The sequence below is a fragment of the Amphiura filiformis genome, chromosome 20, assembly GCF_039555335.1.
Source record: "Amphiura filiformis chromosome 20, Afil_fr2py, whole genome shotgun sequence".
NCBI classification, from domain to species: Eukaryota; Metazoa; Echinodermata; class Ophiuroidea; order Amphilepidida; family Amphiuridae; genus Amphiura; species Amphiura filiformis.
Window position 1 is genome coordinate 46,181,225 of NC_092647.1, and position 7,063 is coordinate 46,188,287.

At 35.5% G+C, this 7,063-nt stretch overlaps 1 long non-coding RNA gene across 1 annotated transcript; it reads right to left on the reverse strand.

Moving 5' to 3' along the window:
* Window positions 1-1,213: 1,213 nt before the first annotated feature.
* Window positions 1,214-6,771, reverse strand: LOC140142724 (uncharacterized). Its single transcript, XR_011857568.1, has 5 exons — window positions 6,430-6,771; window positions 5,791-5,987; window positions 4,938-5,090; window positions 2,073-2,607; window positions 1,214-1,357 (listed from the first exon to the last, which is right to left on the reverse strand). It is a non-coding gene; the product is annotated as an uncharacterized lncRNA (long non-coding RNA).
* Window positions 6,772-7,063: the final 292 nt, after the last annotated feature.

Genomic DNA, 7,063 nt, shown 5'->3' on the forward strand with positions numbered 1-7,063 from the left:
TCATCAACCCCCTTACTACACCGTCATTTGTTGTGATGCTTTCTCTCTTGTTATTGTAAGATATGAACTTTGTTTAACTTCCATTCATCTTCAGGCCCACTATTGCAGCTGAAGTCTCAACTCTGTGAAGCAGTTCTTGTTGTTTTCCTCAGACAACAGTGCAATGTCGTCAGCAAAATCAAAGTCTGTCACCACCAGTACAACTCTCCTGCTTCACCTCTTTTCCAGGTGGAATCCTAGCTCCTCTTCGCTTCCATCAATAGCCATTCTCAGTTTCTATGTACCTCCAGTCTACAAAGAAAAGAACATTAAAATTCATTTAAGACCTGCTGCTCATTTTGACAAAAAGCAATTGTCAAAAGTTTTACCATTTGAATATATCTTTTCATTCAACTTTTAAAATCTCATTAGATTTATTGGAATGACATGGTTCAACATCAGGCATGCAACCCAACCAAAGTCATATCAAATCAAAGGCATATCTGTATACTTCCCCTTAAACTGTTAAGCCTCCCAGCACTTTAAAGCATACACTTTCTGCAAGATAAGGGTCAGGAGAATCTAAATTTAATCTAAACAATTAACAAATAAAAATTGTAAAAGCGGCATCTAATTAAGAAAAATGGCCTATGATGAAAACACAAATATTTATATGTGAATACAGATTAAACATCGAGCTATATTATTACATAGTGCAGTTTTGAATGCTACCAGACTCTAGAACAGATGATGGGAGGTTATTCCACTCTGATATGGTATTTAGAAAGAAACTGTATTTGTACACATTTGATGATACTCTCATGGACCGGAACTTCAGGGGATAATATTGTCTAGAAGTTAGTTTAGACATCTGATGCATAGAAAACCCAGAGTCCTATAAGATTTCATAGATAAAATGCCGACTAGATCACCCTAGCCCAAAACATTTGGAAAGCTCAGTCAAAGCCAGATCCTACTCATTTTTGATACAATCCAATGTCCAGGCATATATTACGACTAAACATTAAGCAAATTGTTACTACTAAAAAATAAGCAATTCTTTGTTTTTAAGCCTTTTCAAATGTATTTCTTGAATTTAAAGTTTCCCATTTTAAAGTTTTATCTGGAAAGTCATATCAGGAGATTCCTATTTACAGATACACACTCTTGTGTTTGTTCATCTTCAAATTGACTGAAATACTGAAAGACAAATGATTATGCTTTTTACCTCATCCAGTTTTGTCCATTTATAAAGTAAAGAGAGAGCAGTGGGACTATCATGCTCCTTAGGTCATCAGTCTTCTTGAACACTGTTGTGGTGTGTATCAAACTCCTTTATTTTGATGCCTTGAAAGGTGTGGAAAGATGCCTGTAGGCCCTAAATGAAAGATTGAAAGAAAAAAGCAATATTAAACAATGTATTCTTTTTATCAGTATATTTCTACCTACCATGCTGGCCCAGATAGCTTTGATAAACAAAGCAAGAAATGGAAAAAAAAATAGTGGAAGAGGAAGGAGAGAAGGCCACTCCCGAACACAATTTTGTACAATTTTACTCTTAGCCCTTACTTTGTGAGAAACGAAATTGGAATTCCAATCTCAAGCCCAGATGCAAAGGCTGTAGTGTTATACCCCCTATGGGCCTGCCAGAAACCCATCTCAGCCTGCCTAAAGATCCCCAATTTTAACGACCCATGGCTCATAATTATTGTACATGTAAAGAACATGCATTATTGGCTTAGTTATGAGTACACAATTAAACAACCTGTTTTCTTCAATATGAAAGGTCAAAGTTTTCAATTGATCGTCGGCTTTTCCTCCCAGCTACATACACTTTAAGAATATATCATTACATTTATAAAATTTACTTCAAGGTCTGTTATAAATAAAAAATGTGAAAAATATCAAATTTTTATAATTTGTCATAAAATTTGTATTATATCGTGAATTTCAAAAAAGAAAATTATTAGATATCAGAGAGACATTCTTCGTATTTAGAATGCAATTCGACATGTCTGATGTGCTCTCATGTCCCACAAGAAATACTTTCGAAACGCTCAAAATGCTCATTCCAGATCCCTTAACTTACTTACTTGACTTATTTCGAGTGGTGTCCTCAAACTTTTTGTTCTCCATTGCTATCCTGAAGTCTGCTGCTTCCAATCGCGCGTCATCATTCAGAATGTCTACATAGGTTATAGTGGGTCTTCCAGGTTTCTGCCTCCCATGCTTGGGTATCCAATGAACCATTTTTAATGCGGGCTCCTCACTTCTACTGATCTTGTGGCTTATTTTTGGAAGATCTCCTAGGTATTTGAAATCATCGACCCCTCCAGTACTACACCGTCATTACGTGTGATGCTTTCTCTCTTGTTATTGTAAGACATGAACTTTGTTTTACTTCCATTCATCTTCAGGCCCACTATTGCAGCTGAAGTCTCAACTCTGTGAAGCAGTTCTTGTTGTTTTCCTCAGACAACAGTGCAATGTCGTCAGCAAAATCAAAGTCTGTCACCACCACCGGTACAACTCTCATGCTTCACCTCTTTTCCATGTGGAATCCTAGCTCCTCTTTGCTTCCAACAATAGCCATTCACAGTGCAAAGTTTCCACATTTACCTCCACAGTCTACATAGAAAAGAACATTAAAATTCATTTAACACCTGCTGCTCATTTTTGACAAAAAGCAATTGTCAAACGCTTTTACCATTTGAATTTATCTTTTCATTCAACTTTTAAAATCTCATTAGATTTATTGGAATGACATGGTTCAACATCAGGCATGCAACCCAACCAAAGTCATATCAAATCAAAGGCATATCTGTATACTTTCTTTTTTTTTATGATACGGCCCCCCCCGAGAACTACACTTTCTGCAAGATAAGGGTCAGGAGAATCTAAATTTAATCTAAACAAATAACAAATAAAAATTGCAAAAGCGGCATCTACGAGGGGCAGTCAGTATGTTTTAAGAGTGGACTCGTGACGTCATATGTGGATTGTTTTCACAGCATTTCTCAATGATTACATAAACACTGTACCTTTGTCTTTCAAACAACACATGCACAAATTATATCACACACATGATTACGTAACAGCATTAGCATAAAATCAATGGTCTAGAGTCACCTGGTGAAATTGAGTCGTTTTTGTTAAGGGAAATGAGAGGCTGAAATGAGGTATTGTTGTATTTTTTATATTTTCTCGGGAATTAAAGAATGGAGAATGCTGCCTTTTGGAACAGTAATAGAACACAAACTACCAGTTCATTAAACCATGTTTGTTGGGCTGTAAAGGTTTTAGTTTGCTTAAAATGCATGGTCAAATATGTCTTATTTTTGACAAAAACAAGATTTTTCTTTCTATACAAATCTTGATATTGCCAAAAATAGCAAACGTGGAAATTTAATTTTTTTGGCCAGTTCTGTTGACTAATCTCCAAAAATTAAAACGGGAGACTCCCTAGAAAATATTTGAATCCATGTTAAAAATATAACTGTTATTCTACCATTGTTACATTTATACAAAAAGTAGTGAAAAGGAAATACGGAGAGAGAGGCCATCGCTTTAATAAGAAATTTATTTGTAAAACTTTTCTGTTCATTTCAGGTTGAGATCATCCATAAAATTCATATAAATATTTAAATTAAAATTTTCATAGCATTTTGTAATATTTTAGGCCCTATTTACATGGAATTTTGCCATTTTCGTGCATTTCCACCATGTTGTATCAGTCATCCTACCTACGCATGCGCAGATTATTGTTTGATTTGCACCAGTTATCATCGCACTGAGTACTAGCTCTCACACGTGACCAGTCATTATATTTTAGTCTGTTTCATTTTGGAGATAATTAATGTCATTTTTAATAACTGCTTTTTCATTAACGCCATTTTTGCAGAATAATTTTGCTTCCATTCAAGCCCTAAAGTTGTTGAAGTTTCCAGACTTCCCATTTCCACCACAGTTTAATGACAAGTCTCATATTTTACCAAATGCAAACTGAGGACCTAGTGTTTATTCCTGCCGAAAACTAGCCTTATGCCTCTTGTACTTTCTCTGTTCTCGGACATTTTAAACACGTGTCTTTGCTGTAATTTAAAAAGCCCGCCTTTTTGAGTGATTTGGCAGTGTCCCTAGTATATTGATTTTATGCTAATGCTGTTACGTAATCATGTGTATGATATAATTTTTACATGTGTTGCTTGAAAGACAAAGGTACAGTGTTTATGTAATCATTGAGAAATGCCATGAAAACAATCCACATATGACGTCACTAGTCCACTCTTAAAACATACTGACTGCCCCTCGTAATTAAGAAAAATGGCCTATGACGAAAACAAATATTTATATGTGAATACAGATTAAACATTAAGTTACATTATTACATAGTGCAGTTTTGAATGCTACCACACTCTAGAACAGATGATGGGAGGTTATTCCACTCTGATATGGTATTTAGAAAGAAACTGTATTTGTACACATTTGATGATACTCTCATGGACCGGAACTTCAGGGGGTGATATTGTCTAGAAGTTAGTTTAGACATCTGATGCATAGAAAACCCAGAGTCCTATAAGATTTCATAGATAAAATGTCGACTAGATCACCCTAGCCCAAAACATTTGGAAAGCTCAGTCAAAGCCAGATCCTACTCATTTTTGATACAATCCAATGTCCAGGCATATATTACGACTAAACATCAAGCAAATTGTTACTACTAAAAATTAAGTAATTCTTTGTTTTTAAGCCTTTTCAAATGTATTTCTTGAATTTAAAGTTTCCCATTTTAAAGTTTTGTCAGGAGATTCCTATTTACAGATACACACCCTTGTGTTTGTTCATCTTCAAATTGACTGAAATACTTTGAATCAAAATACAAACCAAAGAAAGATTAGTAATATTTCTGCAAGCATTTTTGGTCTGCAAAATTTAAGACAAATGATTATGCTTTTTACCTCATCCGGTTTTGTCCATTTATATAGTAAAGAGAGAGCAGTGGGACTATCATGATCCTTAGGTCATCAGTCTTCTTAAACACTGTTGAGGTGTGTAGTAAACTCCTTTATTTTGATGCCTTAGCAAAAGGTGTGGAAAGATGCCTGTAGGCCCTACATGAAAGATTGAAAGAAAAAAGCAATATTAAACAATGTATTCTTTGTATCAGTATATTTCTACCTACCATGCTGGCCCAGATAGCTTCGATAAACAAAGCAAGAAATGGAAAAAATAGTGCAAGAGGAAGGAGAGAAGGCCACTCCCAACACAATTTTGTACAATTTACTCTTAGCCCTTACTTCGTGAGAAAGGAAATTGGAATTCCAATCTCAAGCCCAGATGCAAAGGCTGTGGTGTTATACCCCCTATGGGCCTGCCAGAAACCCCTCTCAGCCTGCCTAAAGATCCCCAATTTTAACGACCCATGGCTCATAATTATTGTACACGTAAAGAACATGCATCATTGGCTAGTTATGAGTACACAATTACACAACTTGTTTTCTTCAATATGAAAGGTCAAAATTTTCAATTGATCGTCGGCTTTTCCTCCCAGCTACATACACTTTAAGAATATATCATTAAATTTATAAAATTTACTTCGAGGACTGTTATATATCAAAAATGTGAAAAATATCAAATTTTATAATTTTTATAATTTGTATTATATTGTGAATTTCAAAAAAAAGAAAATTACTTGATATCATTCTTCGTTATTTAGAATGCAATTCGATATGTCTAATGTGCTCTCATGTCCCACAAGAAATACTTTCGAAACGCTCAAAACGCTCATTCCAGATCCCTTAACTTACTTACTTGACTTATTTTGAGTGGTGTCCTCAAACTTTTTGTTCTCCATTGCTATCCTGAAGTCTGCTTTTGCTTTATATAGTAAAGAGAGAGCAGTGGGACTATCATGCTCCTTTAGGTCATCAGTCAACACTGTTGAGGTGTGTAGCAAACTCCTTTATTTTGATGCCTTAGCAATAGGTGTGGAAAGATGCCTGTAGGCCCTAAATGAAAGATTTGCTACACACCTCATCAGTCTTCTTGAACACTGTTGAGCAAAAAGCAATATTAAACAATGTATTCTTTTTATCAGTATATTTCTACCTACCATGCTGGCCCATGGAAAAAAAAATTGTGCCAGAGGAAGGACAGAAGGCCTCTCCCAAACACAATTTTGTACAATTTTACTCTTACCCCTTACTTTGTGAGAAAGGAAATTGGAATTCCAATCTCAAGCCCAGATGCAAAGGCTGTTATGTTATACCCCCTATGGGCCTGCCAGAAACCCCTCTCAGCCTGCCTAATAAAGATCCCCAATTTTAACGACCCATGGCTCATAATTATTGCACACGTAAAGAACATGCATCATTGGCTTAGTTATGAGTACACAATTAAACAACTTGTTTGTTTTCAACAACAACATCTTCTATGAACATTTTTGTATACCTTAATGTCAATCGCCTTTAGTGTATCTGTTGGTTAACTGCATGTAGAGTGCTATAGCAAAAACATGCATTGGCCACAGTTGTTGAATGCTGTGTTGTTCACTGCTGCATCATACTCTGCCATATCAAGCCAGTCATCTTTGTCATCTTTTTATAGATTGTCATCTTCATCAATACTGGGATTGCCTGCCTGAGGAAATTAAACCTGTAATTTCAAATAATTCAAAGTGTATTAATAGTTTTAATCTAACTAGACATGACAAGTGAAACTAAGTATTACAGGAAATTTGGAAGTAATGCATCATATAATTTTGCTTTTTCTATTGCAAAGATTAGTTAGTATTTAATACTAAGCAAGCTCGGTCCCTGTGTGTGATTGTGATTTACTAATAGTCCAACATAATTATTAAGTACATTTGATAACATAACCACCAAATGCTGCTTTCATGTTACACAGTGTAACATCAGGGGTGTTCAGAAATAAATTTTGCTGGTATGGCCCGATTTACCTTTTGCTGGCACCTGTGCATGGCAACATAATTGCCACCCTGGCTAATTGGATTGAAGACATCCCTCCCCCACAACTGTAAAGTTTTTTCCAAGCTGTCCCACTACCAGGAAAAGCACACGAAAAT